Below are 13697 nucleotides of genomic sequence, written 5' to 3'. Positions count from 1 at the left end.
GGCCAAGTCGGGACTGCTTGAGGAATAACCGACGACAATAAACCCAAGGCGTCGGATTGTTGCAGATGTCGCAGCGCTTGTATGTGGTCTGGCATCGTCATGCTGAAGGAGAGGGTGCTCCATGTATGGACGAACTCTTCGAATTCGAAACTTGATTGCAGCACGCTGTTCCTCATGCACCCGCATAGTTGATACACATCGCCATGTTACACCCTGCAATTCGGAGTCTTCTAGCGGCAGGGGACTGCAAATACGTAGACGTGAAGAAGTTAATACGTTAGGCTTATTTAAAAAGTAGTTGAGTTTACACACAAAAAATTCGGAACTTATGCTTTTCAGTATGCTCTCGTAATATCGCTGTATTAAAGATGATGTTGGTTTCCAAAATTCGATTCCATACCACAAGTATTGCCTAGATTGTAATCATGAACTGGGGACTTGTGACACAAATCATAGTTTTGGTAGTGGATTTAAGGAGGCTTTCAAAACCAGGATTCCGAAAAACCCAGTAAAACAAGTCCGGAAGCTTGTATTATAACATCAAATGGAATACGACCTTTAATTTAATAATATCTCGCCAACCATTCGAACGGTCAGAGTAGAACCTTGGTAAAGTTTCCAATAAACACAGAATATGGGTACGAGTAATTGAATGAGATGTTCTGAAAGCTGGCCGATTTCTGGCGATACTCAGTGCTTAGAACAACCCCTTGACAAATATTGAATTACAGTGAATAGCTCTTAACACTGTGGGTGAAAGACAACGACCATGGAAGCTGTCAGTTGGATGTGAACACCAATCCAACCCGCACTGCCGCACGAAGCAGCGCCCAGTGTAACGCCACAAATGAGAGGTTAATTTCAAAAACTGCCACTTGATAATTCCGATCAGTCTGAGTTATGCAAGCCATTCGATTATCTGCATCAAACTTTACCATATACTGAAAAGTGATACTGCATAAGTCAGCTATTTACCTGTAATAACAGGCTTTGAATACTGGGGTGAGTCTCAAATCCCGTAACATGAATAGAACTATTTCATTTTTTCCCTTTCAAAACCAACAATGTATATGCATCAGTATTAATGCTTCGCGCCAGGTCACGCCACTCTCGATGCCTTGCTTCTATGGTGTTAGAGGAAACAGTCAGTCTTTTGTGAGCTGTAGTTGTGAGTACTGTGTGTATTCACAGCCAAGGTGAAGAGCGCAGGAACCGCTATACGACGCAAGAAAAGGATCTCGACAACCATACCTAAAGAAATGCAAGGCATGGGCTTCTAAACCCCCAAGCCTAGTGTCAATGGCATTCCTGTTGCAGAGGAAAAGGTGAATGAGGTTCGAAAACTGTTGGTGAACCATTTTGGTGTGCAATGAGCATGGACAAATAGTCCTCGTCTGCACTATTGTAAACATGCAAAACGTGAATAGAGATGTGGACGACGAAATGTGTGAACGAAGACCTGCGGAAGAGAACCATAATATTGTTTTTGTGTAAAAGAAAAAGGACCATTACCTTAATGGCTAAACTTGTATAACCATTATGCTTTCAGACTGTTGATCCAGAGGATAGAATAAAGAATTATGTTATTAATTATAAATAATGTACTTGCTCTCAAAATTCTACAACACATATTTTCACTGTTCCCTTCAATTTGAGTTTTAAAACTGACAACGGGCAAATAAAACACGCATAATTCGTGACTACAGATCTTCGAATACGCTGATGTTCTTCTCGTTTTTCTTAAAATGTTAGCAAATTCACTTGGCAGATACAGCAACTCACACCCTCAAATGTGAATGTAAACTTCTTTGTTTTGGAAACTAGTTCACAAAAGTAAAGGAATATTTCAAAAGAATTGATCACGGGTATCTTATACTGCAGTTAATATACAATCAGCGGGTTCTGCTACATCCGAAATGAAAAATCATAATTTGAAATAATGCGCGTAACAAAAGGGGCAACTGTAGTCAGATACAGGCGGGTATTAATCAAAAACAGTTGGGTAAAGATGTATTACAGCTGTCGAAGATTTATGGCTGATTGATAAAGGATGTTGACTCGATTCCTGAGTGCGGTGACATTTACTGAATGATGTATAGAATAAATAACGATAGGTTTAGTTTAACAAGTCCTCGTGTTCGCTTTCGAGTCATATATTGCTGGTTCGTTTCCAGAGAACTGCACTTTTTATACAAAACGTATGGGAAATTGGTGCAAGAACACTGAGAAAGGACTAACATTAATGTCATAGATGGAAAAATGTCTACGTAAGTCATCACATGCGTGCAAAGAAAATACAGATACTCATGCACTGAGAGGTGGCGCAGTAGTTAAAGACACTGATTCCGGGTTCTCAGTTTTGGTTATTGATAACTTGATACAAGTGTCTGAGTTTAATGTGTACAGCTCCGAAGATGATCACTATGTAATCGCAAATCGATTCTGCTATCAATAAAACATCAATATTACGACCAACACTGACCTTCCTTTTAATTTAACATATATGGTCGTTGTGCACACAGCACTCCATGGAGTCGCCAATCAATAAAATTAGTCATGTCCAATAAGAATTTTTCTTTGAATGAATACTAATCAAACTAAAAAATTTAAACTGACATGAACAAGAATGACTGGTAGCCCAAGGATAAGATAGGGAATGTAAGTGGCAAAAAAGCTAATTGAAAGGAAAAATGAAGAAGGTGCAAATAATTAAGGAATAGAAAAGACTCCAATTGTTACATCAAGATAATAGTGACGCTCACACTGAAATTGAAGTTTCTTATTTTGCGTATTCAGTTATCTCAGAAAGATTTGAATAGCCCTGTGTTCGTTTTTACGCTAGTGCATTGACACGAGATGATATGACTGAAAGAGTGACTCAGTGGAAATGTGCCGTACGTAAGCAAAGATGTCGCTTTTCTTTTTCTTTTATTTTCTTCTTTGTGAAATCCCAGACAAAAAGTTATCATATCTAATATCCCCTTTCTGTCTGTGCTTATTACTCCTTAGTTTTAATGTTTTAAGTTCGTGGACACAGAATGGCTGTAGACGAATTTCGGGATGGTTACTTCATAAGGATATTGCCAAACTCATTTTCATTTTTTTCCAGTTGAGTGAATTCTCTATCTCTAAAGGTCACTGTGGCTATGAAAAGCTGACACTTATTCCCTCCTGCCTTTCATCGCACTACTGAAGTAACTGTACAACACTCAGTAACGAGGAAAACGTCAGGGAAAGACGATTTACTGTACTAGTTCCATAAGTTTACGTTACTCCGTAATAACAACTCATATAATGAGACCAAATGTTATGAATAAAAGTTGCCAGCTGTCTGTTGGTGATGACCTAACACCACAGTCGATAGTAATTACCAAAGTAACACAATCTTTTTTTCATTTAAAGAATTGCGAATGGATGAGCGTCAAATTATTGTGTGTTTGTAGCAGTTCATGTGTTGAGACTATTAGTATTTGCAGAAGTGATGCATAATCCACCAACAGAGCCTAAAAATTGCATGCAAAGAGAAACATCATTTTCACCCATTAAATTTCATGTGGGTAATCTATTGTACTAACGCTTTCTAAAATACGTCACAAAGTTCGCAGTGTGTTTCCGCGGATCTACAACCATAAAATGCAATTCGCCAATTTACATTTGGTCATTTTTCTGGATCTCTTAAGAGTTAATGGTCAATATAAATTAAACAATCCTACATGGCAAAATTATAATATGTTTTCAGATCTCCATCTCAATTAATATGGACAGTAAGAGAACATCGGAATAGCATTTGATTGGTAATTTGCTGATATTACGTAACACAGAGAGAAAGAATCTTTAGCATTAGAACTTGGAAAAAAAATTGCTGGAAATTTTCCATGAGCACCTGGAATAACCGGTCGTAGCAGTTCCGCTTGTTAGGATTTCGCTACACAAAAACTAAGCCACCTTTGTGGCCTAGGCCGCTACTTCACACTGATGCCAAGGAGACCAACCTGTAGGTGAGCTTGAATCCTGAGACGCGTAAAATATTTATCTTCAGAATGTGGCTGGTAAGGAGTCGGACTGTATACGACGACTAGATTATTTTTACAATGTGTTGAGGTAAACATCCATAATATACACTGTGTCCTTTGAAATGATTGCGTAAGACACTGATAACAGTGATCATTTCATGAAGTTCTCACGAGCACTAAGATAAGTGCAAAAAATGGTTACAACGTTCTTACATTCTTTTATATTCGTAGGAGACCAAATCCGACCGTTAACATATACTCGGTATTGATTAATGCTCTCGACAACCGAACACATTACATATCGCTAGGATGATAGTAACAGCAGACCATTTCGTGGGTGACAATGTTTAATTCCCGGAGCTGTTTTTCCAGTACAGGAATGTCATGCGGTTCATCACATTGAGAGGATACTAATTACCAAATATCTTTAATGCGAATGACTGGCAGGATCTTAACAAAATTGCCTAAAATTTATACCTTTCAAGAAACATATGATAGTGCTCTCCATATTCGCTACTCTAATTTCCGAACATTTGTAATGGAAATGCTTATTAGACTGAAACCATGCAATACAAGATTGGCACACTGAGCAATATGGCAAATCGTGGAATTTCGACTCATCCGTTTACACAGTAAATAGCCTGTCTATTAATTATTTACTTTTTGTCGTTAACTTAAGCCAAAATACGAAAATTTTCTATATGCCACTGACGCTTAAAGTACCATGTGCCAACTGGCACCTATTAGTTTTAATTTTCTGCTTCATTTCGCTTATGTGACCGTATTGTGTGAATGGTGAATACTGTTATGAGTTTGATAGTCTGATGAACACATGTATACCAGCACATTTTAACAGATAACATATACGCAGCTATTTTTGTTATTGTGGTAACTATGGAACTGTTGCTTTGGAGGGAGCTGCTGTCCTCAGAACTCTGTAGTTTCTTTGAAGCAGTGGCCTCTCAACATACGTACATTGACGGATTAAATTTATCAAATGAATGGTCTGAGTAAAAATCTTTACCAGTTTCCGCCATTGCGTACTCATACAAATGTAAGTAATTTGTGAGAAAGGCTCTATTTGAAGCAGAGAACGTTATTCTCCGTCGAAAAGGACGGGACAGATGTCCATTTTAAGCAAACAGTCAGTGACTTAGCGCTGGGACATTTGCATCCTGCCAACACAATTGCTCGCCAGTGCACACAGGGACTTCTGTGTGGTGCTGCGATAAGTTGATGGATTTAAAACTATTTGAAGTCAACAAGCCCACTGTGTGTACTCTGACGCACGGTTTTTTGCCGTATTGTCATAGTGACGTATTGATTACGTTGTGTAGAGCCAATTTTCGCTACTTTACATTTTTTAAATGTCTTCTGGTAACTTACTTAGGAGCAGTGAAATGGTTGTTTCATCGTAACCGACACGTGTAAAAAAATATCTTATCATCCATTTATCTGTATTTCAAATCATTTTATTTTTTTCCGGTGAGGATGTGGATGTTTGCTGAGGTCGCTAAAATTTAGCATCGTCTACTTTATTCTCTCTTAAGCCCCGTTTTACAGGAGCAACTTTCTGTTCGAAATAGATTACTTCAAGCGCTCGTGCCTTTCGTGCGTGATTGTAAATCAGCAAACAAACACGCCCCGTCAATGATCTATTGACTGTGCTGAGAGTAGAGTTCCAAATTTCCAAGTATGCTGGAGATTGCGCATTCACAGAAATAGGGGTCTACTGCAGCGACTACAAATATCGGAAGTTAACCTATTCTGGCCGAGATCATCCTTATTACAAAAATGAATTTTGTGCTTTCGTGTCTTCTTAATCTTTACTGTGTTGTTTGCTTTGTCTTGTGACACATTGAGAAGCTACGCAAAGTCCTGATATTTTTTGTTACTATTGTTCTTCTACAAGACAGACGAAATATCTGAAAGAAAAAAAAGTATTTACATCCTACATATAAAAAGTATACACTAAGTATAAATAACAACATAAATAGATAAACATGTTTCACTGAAAATTGTTCCAACAGTGAAAATGTCGGAATTATTTAACGAGAAAAATAATTTTCGATGTCATTCATTTGGCACTTACCAAAGACAAAAGGACACAAATGATAAAGCAAAAATGTCCTATTTATGCCTCCGTAGTTTTTGTTTTGTTCTCAATATCGGCTGAGGTTTTAAGTTTTAGGCAAACTACTCGTTGTACTTTCTGCTTCGCTAAAGCAAGTTACTATCCCCTGCCGCTAGAGGAGTCCGAATTGTAGCGTGTAACATGGCGGTGCGTAACATAACTATGTCGGTGCATGAGAAACAGCATGCTGTAATCGAGTTTGGCATTCAAAGAGTTCGTCCTCACATGCAGCACTCTGTCCTTCAGCATGACAATGCGAGACAGTACACGAGCGTTGCGACAAGTGTAACAATTCGACGCGTTCGCTTCACTGTCATCGGTCATCTTCCATACAGTCTCGACTTGGCCCCATCCTATCTTCATCTGTTTGGAAAATTTATGGAACACCTTCGAGGATTTCGCTTTGATAATGATGAATCGGTGCACTAGGAGGTGAGGTTGTGGCTCCGTCAACAAAGTCAGTGTAGGTATCAACAAACTGGTCTCTCGTTAGGAGCAATGTGTTCGTCAACGTGGTGACTATGTTGAGAAATAAATATGTAGACCAGTAGAATAAAGATGTAGAATATTAATAAAGTTGTTTTTATTTAAAAAGCTTTATGAGTTTTCACTTAAAAAATTCCGTGGCGTTACTTATCAGCACTCCCTCGTAGATATTATTTGATGTGCTTGCACGCATACATTTTCTCGAGCGAATAAATTTACATTTTCCGAAATGTTTGAATGACACTTTTCCTATTCTTTCAGTTCTCAGGTGTGCAAAGAATTTACCACACAATCTTTGACCTTTGACAGAATTTCCGATAAGAGTTCTGCTTTGGCCATCAATAAACTCTATTATCATTGCTTCTTCCTACATTTTCTTACTGTATTTCTATTTTTTCATAAAATAGGTAGTCCCTCATAACCTCAATTTCACCCTTCAGATACCAACGTGCACAGCAGACATTTCTCACAATACACGTAATTTTGCTGCGACGTGTCATCGAAAATGACCACTCGGAACAGACGGAACAGTACAGAAATAAAACGCCAGGAGCATTGCAGTAGATTCACTTGGCTCGAGTAGTCAATTAAGATAGTAAAATCGATCGTGTAAAAGGGGCTTTAGACTTTTCGATAGTCACTTGTTTTATAGTGTGGACCTGTAATAACGGTGATCACTGTGACTAAATATGTTTCAATGTGCATTTGTAAGGCAGCTTTCAGGTGAACAATATATAAAAAGGAAGGCAGCAAGCATTTCTTACAAAACACCAACTATAAATTAGTGGAGTTTCTGAGGACCTGCGATGACAAGCTGTAGGAAAGCATCTTCCAGCAAAGATGACAATGAGGCGATACGGTACGTTTATTGCATCTCGAGTCGATTGATTCAGTACACATACGCCTCACATGAAATAATGATACAAACCAAAAACATCAAACTTTTCTTACTCACTGTCCACTCAGAAACACTCCAGCAATTATGACTGCATGACGAAATACAGAAGTTAATTTGGTTTTAAGAGGGCTAAAAACGGAAGTGATCGTCAGATAACCACAAATCTCTTCATTCTTCTACATCTACATCTACATCTACCTCTACATCTACACGGAAAGAATGAACACCTATATGTATCCGTACGAGCTCTGATTTCCCTTATTTTATCGTGGTGATCGGTTCTCCCTATGTAGGTTGGTATCAACAAAATATTTTCGCATTCTGCCGTTTGCCTGCTTGGTAAGTTGCAGAGGTGAACAGAAAACAAAAGATTTCATTGTCAGCTCATATATTCTCAGTTACTTTGGTCTTATACAGTATTTAAAGGATTAGTATTCTGTTCTCAGAGGAATTCAATGTTTCGGTGGCTGCTTCTTTAACAACGCACCGCGCACTTCTGGTTCACTTCTCAGAAACTAGGGGTAAGAAATCGTCTATGAGCTCCTTGCAGGAACAAAAATGTTCAAATGTGTATGAAATGTTATGGGAATTAACTGCTAAGGTCATCAGTCCCTAAGCTTACACACTATTTAACCTAAATTATCCTAAGGACAAACACACACACCCATGCCCGAGGGAGGACTCGAACCTCCCCCGGGACCAGCCTCACCCTTGCAGGAACCATGCTAATTTTCCCAAAGAGTGCAAAACGAATTGGAGAGAAATCTGTAACGCAATATTGTTTTTTACACGTATGTATTTTGGAAAAAGGTGTATTTAGGGTTGTCCAGCCATGTTTATGATTCGATGTTTCTATATTTTGATGTTTAGAGATCATAAAATGGTCACACTTAACGGCATTTTCCCAGCACCTGACGAAGACGATTTGGTCCGTCATCGAAATACTATGCGGAAGCATGCGCTTTAGACCAACTGGAAAACAGGAACGCTTCCATGTGGAAATGTTCAGAGCATAATGTGAACGCAGACATGTGCAAGAATAAGACCTGATTCTCATCCGAAGGACAGAGTTATTTTTTACGCGCGAAATATGCTTTGCGCCTTTATACACAGGCCCGCCTCTGCAGCCGATATCTCTAACGCTCTATAGTACGTTGGCGTTGGATCTGAAGGCATCTGGTTCTAATCTTGATGGAGGAAGTAATTTTCACCGCCAATACCTGACCGTCAAGGGGTGAGAAGGTGGTAACATTCAATGAGTAATTGCAAGAATACGTGGCACACTTGCGCTTCACATAAAATATCTCATATAAAAACTCTCCAAATGTATTATGGAGAAACGGAGTGTAGTTGTGTTAATGGTTGTACGACTGTCGTATGCGGTTGATAAGCTCTACGTTGACACGTTGCTATTCAAAAAAGAAACGCGTTATTTTGTATAACGCAAATAGAGCACCATAGCCGTACCAAGGGAAGAGTGTATCTGGCGATGGGGGCAGCACTGTGTCTTCTTGTACGCAGAGCAAATGAAATGTGAAACAGTAGATATGTTTCGTTACAGTCCGCACTACTGTTCACATTGGAGTATGAATACAAAGGCTTAGAAACGAAACCATTCTCATCATACCTCTCCTCAAGTAATTCCAATATGTGTTATGTACTTTCAGGCACAAACTTCGCTTGGCTGAGTTATACACGGCACGAACACTCACCATAAACTCCCACATCATACAGATAAATATATAACACACTTATCTGTAGAAATAAGAAATCGTTCGTACGTATTGTTTCGCCCCGAACAACCACGACATTGTATTTAATGTTCGAGTTAGAACTGATAACTGGCGCAGTATATATGTACACTCATATCACTCACTGCAGATACTCTGTGACCAAAATGAATTTATTCTTCCGTTAAGTGCTTTAGGATGGAAGATGTTGAAACAGAAAATATGTATCCCGAAGACTTCTCCGTTTTAGTCTCTTCTCTTTTTGAGGGACGTTGGTAGAAACAAGCTAGGTAAATGAACTGGTGCCTCAGCGGGCGAAAGTGTCGGGAGATAATCGTCTGTGCTCGCCATTAAGGAAGCCTTCAGCAGATTCAGAAATGGCACAAAAGGTAAACCAGGAAGTGAAAAGCACTCGTCAGATATTTCTCTTTCTGGCATTTATTCAACAATTTTCGGCAAATCTAACGGTATTTCTTGCCAGACTAGCTAAATATACTATCGTTACTTACAATTCGCCACAAATATCATTTGAAAGCCCGAGAGACCTTAGAGGAATTTCAGAAGAGTGTTGAGGAGATACAGGAAGTGAAAGGGTTAATATTTAGCTGTAAACATTCTAAATACGAAGGAGAACATCCATTTTGATTACTAAGAACCACAAGAAAACTGAAAAGGTATTCTTAAGAAACAGAAGTGAACTGTAACATAACTTGCTTTAAAATTTTGAATACACTGAAATTTTTCTTTACAAAATCCGTCAGTTACCAAACATACCTGGCATTTAACTGAAACAGACGTTTCTCTATTGAAAACTATGCAGTCGTTTTTGTAATTCGGGAACTGCTATTGTACGTACACTGGTCAGATATAAAATAAAGACATACGAGCTAGACACACAGTCCGTATCCATGGGGAAGACGGTATACAATCGAGCTGTAAACAGCTCTGTGAAGAAATCTGTTTACTACGGCTTTGCTGCAAGTGAAAGGTTCTAAATGAAGGCTAGCCGTACCATGATATATCAAGGCAGCATTGCTGCCCGCCTTATAGTACGGTGCCCTAGACAACGGACCAGAAACGCATATTTTCTCCGTTATCTGCGCATTGCATACTGACTCTGGCACATGTCTTGTATATTTCTGAACAGTTCTTCTGATGAAAAGCTACACCTTCTTATTGTCCAAGGAAAATTAATTTTACCTCTATTCGAAGCCTGAATGTTGGCTTAAATTAGGAGAATTATGATCGACATTAGAGCTGAAGCTCCATTTCGGGGTTTGAGATTATGTCAGGGTAAGGGTCAAAGGTGACGAAGTTCAGCAGTAAACTTTGATCTATTTGGGACTATTATGAAAGAAAAGAGCCACTGACGGAATACCTCTTCGTTCTGAATACCTGATGAAAAACTCTCTGGCACAATACACCTAAATTAGCTAAATCGTGCATCTGCTACCCAAAAATAGACGAGCGACTGAAGCCTGCGTGTTAAGTTTTGAGACCAGTTGGAGCGAAGGAAGGCTATAGTTTAACACCCCATCAAGAACAAACACGCTAGAGGTAGATTGCCAGCTCAGTTGTGAAGGGAAAGAAAGAAGCCGTATTGAAGGGAAGGTCTCGGCATTCACATGAAGATGTTTCGAGTGTCAGATGATAATCTAAAATAGCTTGGCCTGACGGCTATTTGCACCCTGATTCTCCCGCAACCAAGTACAGTGCCTCAGCAACTGCCATTCCTCACTCGGTGACAGTTTGCAAATATTACTAGTGCCTCTTTTAATCCTATATTACTAAATCCTTATACAAATTATGGTTGCACTTGGTATCCATTCGCGGTTCGCACCAACCTAGTATCGTCAGTATAGGGTGCAAAACAGGACATTTTGCACTTATTTTGTGTGTGACCTACCACTGGAGACCTTATAATTGTAATTAACTGGTGCATAAACAATAAATGATCATGTTCTTTGAATAAAGTAAGGACTAGTAAAATTTACAATGGTTTAGTAAAAATATAACATTTTCCCCCATTCTAGTTTTAATTGTCATCGATTTGCATGACTAGTATACACAATTTGATAGACTAGCTGTTAGAAGTGTTTTATGTTAAAATAAATTTAATACTGTTAAGAGATGTGGATCACCGTGCGCTTGCATAATTCAGCAGTTATCTCTCGAGTACAAGAATTACTTCAAAGAAGCTGTGGCGCACACTGCAACTAGTACTCTGTCATACCGTTGAGTTGCTGAAAAGCAAAAAACGCCGATGTCCCTGAGGAGAAAGATCTTTCACAGCATCCGCGTCCGTAGCAGGAATGCCGATGCGCCGGCCAGATCGTCCGAACACACGCACACTCACTCACAAAGCGCAGCTCGTCGGCCGCGTCCTGTGGAGCTGAGCTGACTTACTTGACGGCGGCGAAAGCGAGGTACGAACTGAGCGTCTCGGCGCGGCAGTCGGCACAACACTGCGATCGGACACGGTGAGAAAATGTACTGCGGAGCGGAGCAGCTCTTGCTTTCTCCTGCGGCGGAGCTGGGCGCGCGCGGCCGCGCTGCCACCCGTATATATAGGCTCGCCCGGCCGAAGGAGGGGGGCCGACGTACGCGGCCTCGCCGCTGCACTTGTGTCATCAAGCACCTATGCACCTCGCTCACACATCTTCAATTACACTTCTTAAAAATTTCCCAGTTATTCATTGACTAGCGAACCCGGAATGCACCGCAATTTCTAAATAGATTTGGTATGTCCTAATCTCGTTCTCTCCCCTCGCTGTCCATATTCTCCTCCCACTCTCTTTGTACATCTCCCCCTCTTCCCCCTCTCTTGGGTCACCTCATCCTCCCTCTCACTTTTTCCATCTTCTTCCTCCCCTCAATCGCTCTCCATCTCCTCCTCCCCCTTCGCTCTGTCCATCTTTTCCTTCTCCCTCTCTATGTCCATTTCCTCCTCTCTTTCCCTCTTTGTTCATATCCTTCACCACCCTCCCTCTGACCCTGAGACTTCTTTATTGTCATTGCAAACGAAACCTTGATTGGAGTATAAGTCGCTTAAAATGAATAAATTGGCTGGGATCATTAATACAAGGGGTAGAGGAGACCTTTTCATCTCCTGAATCTGTGAGGATAGTAGCTTCAGTGAAAGTATTTCTCATAGTTTTAATTTGTGAACGGGTAGGACTACAAAGTTTCGGAGGATTCATATTCCATAGTAATATTCTAATCATAAGTTTACAAACCACAAATACAACATTCCACTTTCCTCTTAAAACTGACTGTGACGAAGAAATATATATATGGAGGAAACAATTAGTCTAATGGTTTAAATGCCCTGATATCTAATTTAAAACTAATTGCGAGAAATAAAGTTAAACCGTACATTTTCACAGCACAACATTTTCTTTCCCCGCAGTCAGTTTTAACAGAAAATCTGTACATTGTTGTTTTAAATATATATATACTGTTTCCAGCTTAATGTTAGTAAGTATCGTGCAACAATTTGAAGTAAAACGGTCAAGAACTTTTCGAGATTTTTGCTAATAACGTGTCCTCCTCATATATCAGATATGTATTTATGTATTACCCATAGTTAAAACATATACTGCCAATGTCTGTCCGCATGTTTATTAGAGCATCGTGTAAAAATTTCAAATAAATTGGTCAAGAACCTGTAGAAATTTTTACTAAACACGTTTCCCTTTGCATATTACATGAATTTTTATTTACCACATACATTTAGAAAGTATGTAGCCTATGACTGTCCAAAATTTTATTAGAGTATAGTGTAAAAACAGGAAATAAGTCGGCCAAGAACTTTTCCAGATTTTTACTAACAACGTTTCCACTTTATGTATTACATACACATTAATGTAACATATGAATTAAATAAATATGTAGCCTATGTCCTTCCGAACGTTTATTACAGTATCGTGTAAAAATTAGAAGTAAATTGGTCAAGCACATTTTGAGCTTTTTCTAACAATGTTTCCTCCTAATGTACTATATACACATTTTTTTACCGCATATAATAAACAAATATGTAGTTGTCCATCCGAATGAACATAGAGTATCAAGTAAATATTTGAATTAAATCGGTCAAGAACATTTCGAGATTTTTTTTTAACCAACATTTCCTATTAATATATAGGGTGTCTCATTTATCTTGACCACCATAAATAACTGTTTGTCCAGATGCAAATTAGAAAATGTTTCAAGCAAATGTTCTTTAGACGTCAGTGGGAAATCAATCAGCATGGTTACCTTCGTTGTAGCTTTGTTTTTACAAAGGTATGAAGAGCGGTATGACTTTTTTAAATGGCACCCTGTATTTTTTTTTCGTAAATCATTTCCTCTCCAAAAGTCCTATTCAGAAATGTATAACAGTGTACCACACACTGAAACACAACGTTATTAATTACATGACACAATATTGACTTTGA

The 13697-nt window shown here is 39.0% G+C and overlaps 1 protein-coding gene across 2 annotated transcripts in view; it reads right to left on the bottom strand.

Moving 5' to 3' along the window:
- LOC126248486 (elongation of very long chain fatty acids protein AAEL008004-like) overlaps window positions 1–11789 on the bottom strand; it is a 332054-nt gene extending 320265 nt beyond the window's left edge. Inside the window, exon 1 of one of the 2 annotated variants that reach the window (XM_049949509.1) lies at window positions 11495–11789. The gene's annotated coding sequence lies outside the window, so the exon portion shown is untranslated. The remainder of the gene's footprint in view (window positions 1–11494) is intronic. The other variant, XM_049949510.1, reaches the window with a different exon arrangement.
- Between the last annotated feature and the right edge of the window lie 1908 nt (window positions 11790–13697).

The sequence above is a fragment of the Schistocerca nitens genome, chromosome 3 (assembly GCF_023898315.1).
Source record: "Schistocerca nitens isolate TAMUIC-IGC-003100 chromosome 3, iqSchNite1.1, whole genome shotgun sequence".
Lineage (NCBI taxonomy): Eukaryota > Metazoa > Arthropoda > Insecta > Orthoptera > Acrididae > Schistocerca > Schistocerca nitens.
This window is presented reverse-complemented; position numbering and strand designations above follow the sequence as displayed.